Raw genomic sequence first — 15,623 nt, 5'->3', positions numbered from 1 at the left:
GGTGCCCCAACCCCCCAATCGGCCCTACCCTGAGCGTGACTGGGGGTGGCATCACAACCTCCCGATCCTCCCTGCTCTGTTCATGACAGGGGGCGGCGCCCCAACTCCCCAATCTGCCCTGCTCTGAGCCTGACCAGGGGCTGCACCTAGGGATTGGGCCTGCCCTCTGCCACCCGGGAGTGGGCCTAAGCTAGTAGGTCGTTATCTCCTGAGGGGTCCCAGACTGTGAGAGGGCACAGGTCGGGCTGAGGGACGCCCCCCCCCCACCAGTGCACAAATTTTTGTGCACCGGGCCTCTAGTGCAGCAATAAAAATGAACAAACTATTGATACACACAGCAGCTTGAATAAATATCAAAATAATTACACTAAGTAAAAGAAGCCAAAAATAAAGGGTACATACTGTACTGTACTGTTCATTTATATACAATTCTAGAAAATGAAAACTAACCTATAGTGGCAGAGGGCTGATCAGTGTTGGCCTAGGATGGGGTATAGTGATAGGAGAGAGGGGTATTAAAGGGGGCAGTAGATATGCCCACATAGTTATGGTAGTGATGGTTTCATGGGTATGTACATGTATCAAAATGCATATTGTACACTTTAAATATGTTAGGCAATTATACCTTGACAAAGCTGTTAAAAAATGTGAATAAGTGTCCAAGAAAATATAAAATACATAACTTAGCTCTTACAGTGTTTCCTTTACTTGAAGATGTACTATTCAGTGGTCGGCAAACTCATTAGTCAACAGAGCCAAATATCAACAGTACAACGATTGAAATTTCTTTTGAGAGCCAAATTTTTTAAACTTAAACTATATAAGTAGGTACATTGTTATTAACTTAATTAGGGTACTCCTAAGGCTTAGGAAGAGCCACACTCAAGGAGCCAAAGAGCCGCATGTGGCTCGCGAGCCGCAGTGTGCCGACCACTGATCTGGCTGAAGTAAATAGGGAACTTCTTTCCCCCCTGGTCTTTGGAATACTCTCAATGCTGCCCCTGGGACCAGGCCAGGCCTGGGTGAGAGACAGTGCTCTCAGAGCACGTCCTCGGGGCTGGGCGTGTGGAGAGGCAGAGAGGATGGATGGCCTTCACATGCATCAGGCTTTATTCCAACCTGGAAGATTCTAAGACAGATACAGTTAGATAAGGTCCGTAGCCTAGACAAGGGTGTCATGTGGGGGAGATAATGTCCTGCCACGGTCATCAGCTCTCACTTACTTTGCTTTCTTGGTCTGTTCTTTAGGAGTTTCATGATCTTTGACAATAGTTGGGGGATGGAAAAGGTGGGGTTATTAAACAAAAGTTGTCATCCCTCCTGCTCTCCCACTCTATACTACATCTGAATTCTGAGCCAGAGCACCCCATTTACAATGCCATGTTTTCTGTAACAGAAATATGTATAAGAAAGGGATAGAGCCCTGACTGGTTTGGCTCAGTGGATAGAGCATCAGCCTGCGGACTGAAAGGTCCCAGGTTCGATTCCAGTCAAAGGCATGTACCTTGGTTGCGGGCACATCCCCAGTGGCGGGTGTGCAGGAGGCAGCTGATTGATGTTTCTCTCTCATCGATGTTTCTAACTCTCTATCCCTCTTCCTTACTCTCTGTAAAAAATCAATAAAATATATTTTTAAAAAAAGAAAGGGATAGATACGAAGGTCTATAATAACTTACTATAGGAGGCATTGTGGACATGTGTATTTCTAATTGTCCCGATACCTCCCCTTTTATGGGGCAGTGGGCAGGTTTTCACATCCCAGGACCTCCATAGTAACATTGCTAAGTGTGAGAGATACACCTGTCACTTATAAAGTAGAAAATGGACAAAGATGAAATGGTAAGTAGGAAAAATAGAACCCAGCCCTCACCTCCCATCAGCAGGAGCCATGTACATTAGGAAAGTATGTTAGGAAAGGCCGTACTTGGTTTCCTTAAATCCAGCACCCTGTGAACCTCCTGCACTCACATGCCCTGATCTGAAAGCCCCTGATGCAGAAGGATGACCCCTGGACCTTTGCATTCTAGACCCACCATTTCCTGGCTGGGCGATGTGTGAGGTTGGAGCAGTGACACCTACCTGGCAGGACTGTTGTGAGGAGTAAATGTTATAGAACAGAGCCTGAAACAAAGTCTGGCAGTGATCTTAAAAAAAAAAGAGAGAGAGAGAGAGAGAGAGAGAGAGAGAGATTTCCAGGACCTGCTGCCTCCTGGTTGGAGTCGGGGGTCTGCATCCTCACTGCCTGGCCTCTAACCCAGCACACCGCTCACCAGCAATTTGACCTTGGGCAATTTGTTCTTCTTATGCAAAATGGAGCTAATAATAGAATGTACTCTGGGGTTTGCTGTGAGGGCTAAAGCATGGAAAGTGCTTAGAACAGTATCAGGCACCCAGCAAGCACCCAAAATTGTTATCATTGTTACTGAGCTAAGCATGGGGTTAAGGTTTGTTTCAGCAATCTAAGTCACTGGTATGTCAAAGTAAATATGGAAAATATAGTCTTGAGCTTCACAAAAATTGCTTCGTTGACAAAATTCCAAAATATGTCCTAGCTTCCTTTGGGGACAAAAGATACCAGTCCAGTAAATTATGCATGAAACAGCTCTGCAAGACACCACCAGTGAAAAACTAAAGTCTCCTCTATAGGGCTTTCCATTTGTCTCCATTTATCCAAACTTGAGAATTTCTCTTCTTCCTTCCATCCCTTCTTATACTGCCTCCTTCTGGCCTCTTACTTGCTGGAATTCAGAATTGAACGGGATCTTAATGCTCAGCAGATCCAGTGTTTTAATGTAAGAAAGAACTAAAGGGTTGAAGCAAGGCTCATACATGCCAAGGGTGTGCAATTTATGAGAAGCGAAGAAAAGAACAGGGAGGGGAAAGAGAGACCAGTGTGACTTGCCCTCCTGTGACCCTTACTGGTCACTTTCCCACCAGAGCAGCATCTCTGAATCAAACTCATTTGCTGGTACTCTTAATGGGGCTTGTGACACAATAAGAAATAGACATTTGGTCTCTGCCTCCACTTTGTGGCACACAGATCCTAAAATCAGGAGAGTCTCCTAAGTGCTGTGTCTTTCTGTATGCTCATGAGACAAATGGGGGCATAGCTGCAGTACAGGGGCTGGTTGCCAGGGGAACTAACCACAGTTATTAGACCGAACTTCAGTCCCACTCTGAAAGCTCCTGGGAGGGCAGAGGGATGGGAGGTTGAGCTAATCTCTAACAGCCAATGATTTAATCAATCATTGCTAATGAACCCCTATAAAAACCCTAACTGAAGGTGTTGGGACCTGAGCCTTTGGTGAACACATGGAGGTGCTGAGAGGGTGGTGTGCCTGGAGGGCGCTGAAGCTCTGTGCCCCTTCCCCCATATCTCCATCTCCTCCACCTGGTCATTCCTCAGTTGTATCTATACTAATAAAAGGCCTCTGGCCATGACGCCGTAATGCCGTCACGACCAAACAAGCAGCAGCTCTCCTGGCGGGTGGGGCAGGGCACAAGCTACTAATGGTGGAGAGCTATGAGGGGCAGAGGGAAGGGGTGTGAGCTACAAGCGGGTGGCCAGCTAAGGCAAGCAGAAGCTAGCTACTCGTGCATGCTGGGCCTCTAGTTTAAATGTGTGATCCAGTACATAAAGTGTTTTCCTGAGTTCCGGGTCATCCTAGCAAATTATCAGACCCGAGGAAAGGCTCATGAGAACCCCTAATTTAAAGCCTTTCTTTGGTCAGAAACACAGGTGACAACTTGGCTTGCCATTGCAGGTGAAGTAGTGGGGAGGGGGGGTCATCCTGTGGGGCTGAGGCCTTAACCTTGAGGTCTACCCTAACTCTGGACAGTTAGTGTCAGAATTGAGTTAAATTGTTGGTGTCTCCTGAGAATTTGAGAATTGCTTTGTGTGGAAAACCCCACACATTTGATGTCAGAAGTGAGAACAGACCTGCCTCATTTTATTAAGCTTCAGAGACACTGCTTTTTTTTTTTTTTTTACAAATTAAAGGCAAGATCTTCCACCAGCAGAAAGATTCCAATGCATTGAAGGCTCAGCTGATGGTTAGCATAATTTTTTAGCAATAAAGTATTTTAAAATTAAGTTATGTATATTTTTAGATAATCCTATTGCACATTTAATAAACTACAGTATAGTTTAAACTTTTCTATACACTAGGAATCCCAAAAATTCATGTGACTCACTTTATTGTGATACTCACTTTATTGCAGAGTCTGGAACTGAAATATCACCAAGGTATGCCTGTACTGAGTGTAGAGAAGAAACAGTTTTTCCATTGAGGCTGGATAAATAATCCTATATAATAAAACCCTAATATGCAAATCAACCAAATGGCAGAACGATCAGCGGAATGACCGGTCGCTATGACTTGCACTGACCACTAGGGAACAGATGCTCAATGCAGGAGCTGCCCCTTGTGGTCAGTGCACTCCCACAGGGGAAGCGCAGCTCAGCCAGAAACCGGGCTCATGGCTGGCCAGCACCAGAGGTGGGCAGTAAGGAGCGGTAAGGAGCGAGGGGTCCAGGACTATGAGAGGAATGTCTGACTGCCAGCTTAGGCCTGATCCCCAGGGGATCAGTATAGTTTAAGATGGACTTCCCCTGAGGGCTCCTGGACTGTGAGAGGACACAGGCCTGGCTGAAGGACCCACCCACCCCTCCACCCCCATGCACAAATTTTGTGCACCAGGCCTCTAGTTAATTAATATGAGGATATGTGTCAGGAGCTAAGTCTCCATACCTGAACCAAGTAATTCTCCTTCTAAGTATCTTTCATAGGAAAATATTGAGAAACTAGGACAAAGATAAATATCAAACAGTGTATTTCCCCAGAATACATCTCCTTAGAAACAACCTTAATGTGCAAAAATAAAATTAAAAACCTTAAATTATAAAAGTGTCCCTTGTCATTAGAAAATGTTCATGACATAATGTTAAAGATATAAAACAAAAATACAGTGATGATCTATTCTATATTAAAACTATTCACAATGAGATGTAAAGAAAGCATTATATTTTTCTGTATTTTTAAAAATGAAGACTTTGGAACCTGCAAGAGGAGAACAGGACAGTTTGGAAACTAATCCGGGAAGATTAAGAAAAACTTTCCTCCGCAAGGTTAAAGGACGTTCACGACTCCAAGTAATTCCAGGACTGGGCTCCTGGCCACTCACTCGTGGATGAACTTGCTTAGAAACTAAGAAAGGAAGTGTCCCATGTTTTAGCAATGGATCTGGACCTACTTCAATGGCTTTTGCTGCTGTTCATTTGTTTCGAGTTCCACAAGGCAAATCCTATTGGGTCTCCAGTGGGCTTAGGGTACTGTCTACTTACATAAACAACATCACCTCATTCCCCAGATGCTCTTTCAATCCAGCTGTGATCAACAGTTTTGGGAATTAGCTTCCATGAAAAATTAGATGCAGCATTAAATATGTAAACATCTAATCACAATCTTCTTTCTCAGATGCCAATACATTTTAACTTGAATATTAAAAAAATAAAAATGACTTTGGGAGAGCTACAAGAGGGAGGCGAATGGGAGAAGGCAAGTAACACCAGGCATAAAGAGAATAAAAGAATAAAAATACTCGCAACTTCAACAGTTCCAATGTGCCAGGTGCTTCATGTTCCTCACTTTTTGCTGTCATCACAAAACTCATGGGAGGGAAGCCTAATTCCCTCCCTCCTTTATTTTGATTATGTATTTTTAAAAATATGTTTTATTGGTCTTTAGAGGGAGAGGGAGAGAGAAACATCAATTGTTGCCTCCCACACCTACTCAGACAGGGACAGACATGAAACCTGGGCATGTATTCTGACAGGGAATCTAACCAGCAACCTTTCGGTGCACGGGGTGATGCTCAACCAACTGAGCCACACCAGCCAGGGCTTTATTTTTTTAAATTTTATTATTTTTTAAAATATATTTTTTTATTGATTTCAGAGAGGAAGGGAGAGGGAAAGACAGATAGAAACATCAATGATGAGAATCATTGATTGGCAGCCTCCTGCACACCCCCTACTGGGGGGGATCGAGCACGCAACCGGGGCATGTGCCCTTGGTCAGAATCGAACCTGGGACCCTTTAATTCGAAGGCTGACACTCTATAACCAGCTAGGGCAGGGGCAGGGATTTAATTATGTATTTTTAATGGATGAGAACACAGGATCTCCAAAAGAGATGAAGGAGTTCCCAAGTCTCAGGGCTTGTCTGTTGAGGGGCAGGGTTCAGTGGCCCAGCCTGTTCTGCTCCCAAGCTCACGTTTTTCCCACCACATCTCGCTGCCCAAATGCTCAGGGAGCTTTGGCTTCACGTCTCTTGCCATTTGGAGTTTGGTTAAAAACAAAATGCGGACCACGCTAGCACAAGTGCTTTCAATACACATTTATTGCAAAAGCACAGCACAGTCACTACACCGTCAACATCACCGTATTTCCTGACTGAACAGGCGACCGCCATTCTAATGTGAATTCTCCCCAAAAGCGGGCCTGTGTGGAAGCTCCCACGCTGCGAGTAATGACTAGAGCCTCCATTCTGAGCTCGGAGTTCTAAACCATTAAACATTTAATTACCACTTTGGCAAAGCAAAGCACATTACCATTTCTACAACGTAACAGCACAGAGATTTTAAATGCATCTTTATTTTTTAGAATCTTCAGTATGCACAACATGTAAAATGAAGTTTTAAATAAAAAACTATGCCAAAACAGTTTCTTAGAAAGGCCCAATGGAAAGGAAGGGAAATTGCACATGAATAATATTGATCAGTGCTTGTAGTTGACATGAACTATGGTTTTAAAAGAACAAAAATATGACTTCAATATTTCCTTACAAAAGTATACTTGGCCATAAAATGAAAATCTAGAAAACCTCGACTGTTGAAAAAGTAAAATGCAAAACAATTTCTTTTATTAAAATGTAATACAACCTTTACATGGTAAGAATTATTTAAAGACGCACAGAACCCCTTCTAGGAGAATTCATCCCACACACTCATGTTCTGACAGTGGCACAGACCCACCAGGTCGCAGAGCTGGGACCCCCAGCATCGTCTCAGTGCGGGCAGATGTGAAGCCCCCTCCCTGCACCCGCTCATGTTTGCACCACACCTCCTGCCAGGAGACCAGTTTGCCAGGCACACGGGGTGTCACAGGAAGAGAGCCCCGGCTGTCAGGAGCCTGTAATCACCTGGGACTTAGAGGTGCTATTTTAAAGTCAGGTCCTGGCGGTGGGAGAAGCTCAATACATCATGTGCTCTAACCTCAGTCCCCTGGGACTGGCCTGGCCTGTTCTCAACTCAGAGCCCAGAGGCAGGTGTTGGGGCAGCCAGAACTTATGTCTGTCCGACTGCAGTGGTTTCAACCCGAACCACTCCCAGGACCCCCATAGGTAAGGACTTCGTTCTTCCACAGACTGAAAAGGAGTTAGGGGCTTCAGTGTGGCCGGGACTGGGAGGAGGAATAGGGGAAGGTATGACATTTAAGGTCCAAAGGGAGGCCTAAAGCCAAGGGCTGGGTCACCTCCAGGAACCCCAGGGGATGGGGTGAGGGAGACCCTGTTTGGCATGTGAGGCCCCCTAGTGTGGAGAGTGGTGACAATGGGACTATTAAAGGCTCCCACACCAGCAGCTGCCTCTGCTATTTCTGCAGCCATCCCACTCAACTCTCTTCCGCCTGCTGCCCTCACAAGATCAAACCAAACACACCCTGGCTTGAGAACAGAACAAGAGTGCTTGGGCGTTGGGATAATGGTTTTGGTGGGATGGCTTTGTGGCTTGCTTCTAAGAGTGTGAGAGGGTGGAGGCAGGTGGAAAAGTCTGAATGGATAGGACATGGTCATCTGACTTGAATCTAGGTCCACTTGGACGACCCAAGGTTCCTCTGCCCCACGCTCAGGTAGAAAGTGATTACTCAGGCAGAGCGCACGGAAACACATTGGGGAGCTGAAAGCGTGCCTTCACTTACAGACATTCCTTTGAAAATGGGAGGGGGCATTGTGAGAGTTACAGCCCTTTGAATAAAACACAGTTCCTCTTGGGAGGCGGTGCAGGTGTAGATTCCCACTGTTTCTCAGAGCAGCACAGGCACCTCCACTGTGCCAGATGGGGCATCTGGGTGGGCGGGCTTCCAGGCGGCGAGCTCCACCTTCCAGTGTTGGGGGGCGGGGGGCGCTCTGGAGTGTGGAGGAAGTGCGAAATTCCTTGCCACCATTCCTATCACCGGATCCTCTGCCCTGACTCATGCTGCTTGTCTTCCCTCTGTCACACCGTTTCTTGACCCCATCTCTCCTGCCGCCACTCTTTGAAAGCAAGCACTTCTAAGTGAGAAGGGGCTGGCTCTGGAACAGACGACAGGGGGACTACAGAGCTGCCATTTCTCAAGAGCTGAAGAAGCAGGTGGCCAGACGCACTGCAGACAGGATGTGTGTGGAGGCAGGAGGCTGGGCCAGATGAGTCAGGAGATGAGCCAGCTCGAGGTTGTTTTCTGGAACCTGCTTCCACCACAATTCCCTGCCTCCAAACCTGCTCCTCCACTTTTGCTCAGCAGACATGCTTACACATGCCTATAAGCCAGTTACACCTCACTAACTCTTCCACTGGGGTCTCCTGGGTTCCCCGTGCTGGAGGCCCTTCCCCCTGCCTCACCCCATGCCTGAATGAACACTAGCAGATATGAACGCTTCGGAAGCTTGTCATCTTTCTCTAAACTCTTTCCAATTCTTTTCAAGCCATCAAACCAGATTTCTCTGCCTTTCCCTTTGAAGGCTGTCCACAAAGGTTACACATAGCTATACGTTGATTAGAGACAGCATGGACTTTTAACAGACCAAGAAAACAGGATTTAGAACATATTTTCCAAGGAGGGAAAGATACCATAGACAGCTATAGAAATAAGCTGCAGAACTTCCAACAGCATTTAGGTGGGGTTGCTGGCTTTGAATCAGTTTTTATGAATGGATTCTTCAGAATATGAATGTCTCTGAGGGCCAGGACCCTGTCTTACTTGTTTCTGTTGCCACAGTGCCTAGCCCAGTGCCCAGTCTCCAGCCCCCAGAGTAGCCTTCTCTACCGGAATAGCTGGTATCTCAAGTTCTGTCATTAGATGCCCTAACCGGTTTGGGTCAGTGGATAGAGTGTCCGCCTGCGGACTCAAGGGTCCCAGGTTTGATTCCGGTAAAGGGCATGTATCTTGGTTGTGGGCAAATCCCCAGTAGGGGGTGTGCAAGAGGCAGCTGATCGATGTTTCTCATCGATGTTTCTATCTCTCTCCCTTCCTCTCTGTAAAAAATCAATAAAAAATCTATTTTAAAAAGTTACCACTAGTCCAAAAAAATGAAATCAAAATGATGAGTCCACATTTTTTAAAAAAAGTTCTGTTATTAGAAATCCTTCTTTTTGGTGTTTAGACTTTGTTCTTTATTAAAACTCAAATCTCTTTCAGAAAGGAGACTCACAGGCTGTCTGAGCATGCGTATTTCAATGTGTATGCATTTGTTAAATTTTGTCTCCAGGGGGAGTTGAGGAGCCAACAGTATCCCCAGCTCTCCTAAGGAACAGTCACCCACCCCCCCCAGTCACGGAATGATGACAGGGTCTGGGATTCCTTGAAATTGGTCCTATGCTCCCAGGCAGGTACAGGTTCTGTCTATGATGGCAACTTCAATGGAACAAAATATTCTCCCTTGAATTCAGTGATAGTCAATGATGTTATGAGAAAAATATTTGGGTTCCTGCTATGCTAATTAGGTATTTGGGAAACTCTCACCATTCCTTTTAATTGTTAGTTCAGGAGAGTATTTGCAAATCAACGCACAATTCGAGGATCAGCTTTACCATCTGATCTGACAATTTGATTCCTGCGGGTGCAAACGCATTGCTGGCCCATGATGAATCAAACCAAACCAAAGGACGTTCCTGTTAGGCCTGATTCCCGCGAGCAAACGCAGTACTCTGGCCTGGTGCCGGAATGCTCTCTCAGCATCAGATGGCAGATTTTCTCTTATTGCATTTGACAAATTTAATAAACCCCACGTCATGTATATAGTCCTCCAGGGAAATAAATAGCACCTGTGGTTTATCTCCTGGCAGAAAACGAAGAAGCCGCTTCTTATTGCACGTGAGTGCAATGGAGCAGCCCACGTGTTCACATACCAGCAGGCACAGTAGGAGGGCTACTGCACAAACGGAAACATGACCATGACCGTACCGCAGGCTGTGCAGTTTCACAGACTGCATGACCTTCAGTCATTTTCTAATACTCAGATAAGAGTGGCCCCGAATTTCCTGGAAGAAACCTTAGCGAACATCGTTGCTCACTCCCTCATTTCAGTGATGTGAATACATGAGAGACGAAGTGACTTACTCTCAGTCAAACAGCTGAAGACACCAGGGCTGGGACCTGAGCCGGGCCTGGGGCTCCTCAGCCAGGGTGCTTTCTAGGTCCTCTCTCGTCTAGTTCAGCAGTTCTCAACCTGTGGGTCGCGACCCCTTTGGCGGTTGACCGACCCTTTCACAGAGGTCACCTAAGACCATCCTGCATATCAGATATTTACATTACGATTCATAACAGTAGCAACATTACAGTTATGAAGTAGCAATGAAAATAATTTTATGGTTGGGTCACAACATGAGGAACTGTATTTAAAGGGCCAGAAGGTTGAGAATCACTGGCTCTAGTTCATTAAGACACTGGTTGGCCTGCTTGCCTCCCTGATGCTGGCAATTCAGAAAATCTGGGTTTCACACAACTTGCTTCCAAGCATAGTCAGAAATAAGTAAGAACACAACCAGAAGGGACAGCTGGATGGGAGGGAAGGCAGGAAAGGAAATGACCACGCAAAGCTAAGTTCTTGTCCTGCTGCAGCTCATCAGTTTCGCTGCTAGCGGGAAAGATAGGAGAGCTGAGGAAGCCGATCAGGGAAACAGTAAGGGTTACCAAATCTTCCTTATCTATTATTTTGAGCAAGTGGAATCACATAAGTGCATCCTCCAGACGTTCTGCAGCATTGCGTGCCTCTGCTGAGATGGGGAGCCAAGAAACCCTGTCAAGAAATCTATTTGGCCGTAACTGGTTTGGCTCAGTGGATAGAGTGTTGGCCTGCGGACTGAAGGGCCCCAGGTTTGATTCCGGTCAAGGGCATGTACCTTGGTTGCGGGCACATCCCCAGTGGGGGGTGTGCAGGAGGCGGCTGATCGATGTTCATCTCTCATCGATGTTTCTAACGATCTCTCTCCCTTCCTCTCTGTAAAAAATCAATAAAAAAAAACTATTTGGATTTTGGGGGGTCACTCATCGTCTTCCCTCACAGTATGTGGACCTTAGTTGGTGACTTAAAAACAGAAGCTCTATTTCCCAAAAGAAAAGCAGAATGTTGCATTTTGGAATCCATCTTTACATTTTAGAATATGATAGAGCTTGATGGTATATAATGAGGCCGGTGAAATGCTGCTAAATATTAACCACTGTGACATTTGATACACTCATGAGGAGACAGATAAGGATCTCAGAAACTCCTGCTTCTGCCCAAAGTTAATGCCAATGTGGCCCGAGAAACAGTTCCTTCCGTCACTTGATTTTAAATCCCAAGGTTTTACACATTTGTAGGAAACTGCAGAGAAAGATTTGAGAGGCTTCTAGGAATGACCTCTGGAAAGGAGAACGGACTAGCCAGCACTTGTTTGTAGGGTTCACTTTATACTTCTGAACTAGAATTTTACAATGAGCATACAGTCATGTATTTTTTGTTTAATTTTCAAAAATTTTAAAGAAATGAAAACAATTTACCTGTAAGAATTTACTTCTGGGTAACACATTTATGGGGGGAAATGCTGGTCTGGGAGGAGGGGACCTGCTAAGCCCTGGCTGTGTCATTAACTTCTCAGGCTCTATTTTTACTTATCTGTAAAATGAGGTGGTTGGATTAGATCATCTTTTTGATTCTATGATCCTTCTGGGTACATGGGAAGAAAGCCAATCTGAATTACAGGAAGTCCAAATTAAACTGTAGTTTCTTAAAGAAGTATCATTTTCTAACCTTGAGGTAAATTAAAAGTATCTCCAAGTCATTCTGGCCATTTTGGTTGAGCCTGAAGCCGCCTCCCTTTTAAACTGGAAGAGCCAGGCGGGAACCCTGAGAGCCTGTGACATGGGGTGGATCTCCTGGCAGTCCCTCTGGAGCCCCAACCCTCAACAGGTACCAAGCCCAGCACGTTTAAGCTAAAAGAGTTTGACGTGTGTGTGTGTGTGTGTGTGTGTGTGTGTGTGTGTGTGTGTGTGTGTGTTTTAAGTCATTTTGTCAGTTGCTGAAATGAATTCTGTGCTTTGTTTCATTTTTTACCTGTGTTTTTTAAAATTTTATTTCAATGCCCCCTTGTTGAATGAACACAGCAGGTGGGCAGGGCTAACTTTCTGCTCTTTCTCAGTAAGGGCTCCAATGGAAAGTTACTGTTTGAGGTCCACCAAGTTCCAAAGCACAACAGAAACACAACGTAAGGCAATCTAATGTCTGTATTCTAAAATGCAGCAAATAACAAGTATAGAAAGTTGTTAGAGACCTTTGTAATTCTCATCTCAGGGAGACAGTCTAACTTACGAGCCTTGACCCTAAGAATTGCTAAGTCTTTCTGGAGTACCTGGGTCATGTTAGCATCCTTTCAGGAGAGGGAGGTCTACTACCAGTCAGGACTGAGCCTGGGACTTTGGCCTGGGAGCTGAGGGAGGGGTGGAGGGCGTGAAGAAGCCTGTGCCAGGAAGTCAGTTCAAGGAAGTGGGCACCTAGGAGTCGCAGGGATGGAGCTGAGGTCTGACTCATGCAAGCATTCCGAAAGCTGAGGTGCCAGGCAATGAGGACAGTGGAGAAACTGTTCGGTGAAACAAGAGGCTGATGTTTCTGTCCTGCCCAGAACAAACTGAAAGTGGTTATAAAAAGAAGCATGGTTCAAGGGAGAGACTGCCCACAGCCTCTATCCTTCCCATCCCCTGGCCAGAAGTGACCCTTTCAAGGGCCTTGGTATTGTTCACCTCCTGACTTTGAGGTTTCAACTGAGCTGGGAGAACTCCTGAAAGGAAATGAATGCTCAGGGTGGCCAACATGATGCCTGCTTACCTGATGGATGCTGCTAGAAGGAAATTCCCTCCCCTGCCTGTCAAGTTTTGTTCTAGGATGGTCCAACACTTTCCCCAAAGATTTGCTTCTATTCCCTAACAGAGTAGCAACTGTTTGATATTTTGGAAATAAACTTTATCTTTCTTCTTTCTGCATAATTCCCAATTAGAATGGAATTCTAGTTTTCCTATATTTAGGTCAAATAGGTCTGATAACATTTTCTCACAGTTTTCTATATATTTCTTTTTTAATATGGCACTTTCTTCCTATCACAGCTTTTGCACTTGCTTGATAATATGGCACAATCATAGTAATTCCTTTATTTATTATTTCAGGGACAAATGTGGAATTAAATGTGGTTGTTAACATGAAAGCAAATTTACTATGCATTTGTATTGGATCTTAAAATGAAGCTTGTACGTATGCAAACAGCAGGATGAATGCCTAGATTTTAATAAATATAATAGCAACAAAAACTAGTTAAAAGATAAGTAGATGGGAATTTAACCTCTTCAATTTAAAAGCTCTTAGCATGAATCCTTCATTAGAAAAGCTTCATCAACAACAAGTTGTAAACATTCTCAATAATTAAACATGAATATGTGCTCTATGATAAAATTTGGCCCTTAGGCCATATATGCTTAACTATACAACATTATACTTGTATGGCTTCCCTCTTTTTATTTTTTTATTAGCTCCATCCTCCAGGGAAATGTGTGTACTTGTCTTATTCCTATTCCTCCATCATGGACCATATTAAAAAATGTGTCTTCCCATAGACTAAGTGTTCATTGGTAAGCCACAGGGAACTTAGACTATAACATGTCCTTACCAATTAATAATGTTGTGGACTTGGTTTATGAGGACTGAATTATTCATCTGAATCTTTCTGCAAACTAAGACTTAGAGCACCAACTGGAGAGTGAAGAAGAAAATAGAATGATTTCACTTAAAAACCAAATAATCACCTCAATTTAATCTCTGTACTTTCCACACAAAATAATGGCAGTTTACTCTTAAGCCCCATTGTTTGTGAACATGGAAGAGTATTCATAAACTCCCCCAAGTGTCCAAATTAAGCTGCAATTCTGTGAGGTAGGAAAAAAGTATTTTATAAGTCAGAAGATGTGGGTTTTAGTTCTACTTTTGTCACTAAGAGTGTGACCTTTGGCAAGATCCTTGACCTCTCTGGGACTGTTTCTACAAATTCTAAAATGAAGGCTTGGGTTAGTGGAAAGTTAAGATTTCTTTCAGTTATAAAATTTCATTAGGATTCTATAACATTTGTTTAGAAAGTGCAAAGATAGCAGCTGGCCTATTTTAATGCAAGCTAGAAATAAAAACAAAAATGAAAAAATATGATTTGAAATATTCAGGTAAATAAATAGTGTGTAATCCTCCCCCACTCCAAAGCTTTTTGGTTCCCTTTCTATTAGATTTGGTATATGAAATTTTAATCATTTAAAACAGCTGCAATTTGTGTTGAGAACAATGAATGATCTGCTGGAGTGGTAAGTGGATATAAATGAGACAGAGGGACTCAACTCATGCTAAAAACAATGGCTGGTGTCTGGCACATGTGAGAACTTTTAATCACTACTCACTTGAGATGTTGAATTAACCAATGAGCTGTTAACTAATTAGTCATTTAGGTAATAAGTGTTATTCTTTACTTTGTGTTAAAACTAGAATTAACCGTAATGAAAATGTTCTACTAGTATATCAGAAGCATTACAGCAAAATTTTATACAGCAACATCCTCAAACACAATCGATCTGACTAAAACCAAATACTTAAGAATTCTTCCCTCTGCTCTCTATCTTCTTTCTAAATAGAAGGGCTGGCGGTTAATTTAGGTTCTGGGGCATGAACTAATAATATCCTTAGTGGCTGCCTTTCAATCATCTTAAAGAATTCTGGTTTTATTTTATTTTTATTTAAGAAGAATGATCGAGTTCATTGGAAATAAGTCTAGCTTTCATGGGTTTTCTTCTACTTTTCAGCAACTTCCTTAGTTCCTTTGTTTCTTGTTGCTAAGTCAGCAGAGTGGTTATAAAAGGGAGATGATTTAAAGGTGACTTACAGATGTTAAATTTCAGGGTTTTTGTAAGAAACTTTCCAAGTTGCACAATTTAGGATTTTAGAAGAAGGCTCAGAAGTAATAGAATCTTCCTCCAGGACCGAGGTGAGTTAATAAATAGCTTTGAACTTACTAAGAGTTGGAACTATGGATGAGTGTGTGTGACGGTATCATGTACACATGGAGAGATGAGTAATTAAGTGCTGACCAGCTTTCCTTAACCATACGTCACCGCCGTGGCTAGCAGAAAGAGCTGGCTTGCACCTTGTCTGCCCCCAAAAAAGACAAATATAAGTTATATTTGGAAGACATTTTAAGGAAGGAAAAAGGAAAGAAGGTTGAATGAAACTGAGAATAATGAAGGCAAAGTATTACTCTTGACTTCTGGGGGAAATGTTTGGTTTTCCTGTGTGAGGGGAATTATG

The sequence above is a fragment of the Myotis davidii genome, unplaced genomic scaffold (genome assembly GCF_000327345.1).
Source record: "Myotis davidii unplaced genomic scaffold, ASM32734v1 scaffold841, whole genome shotgun sequence".
In the NCBI taxonomy this organism is placed as follows: Eukaryota; Metazoa; Chordata; class Mammalia; order Chiroptera; family Vespertilionidae; genus Myotis; species Myotis davidii.
This window is presented reverse-complemented; position numbering follows the sequence as displayed.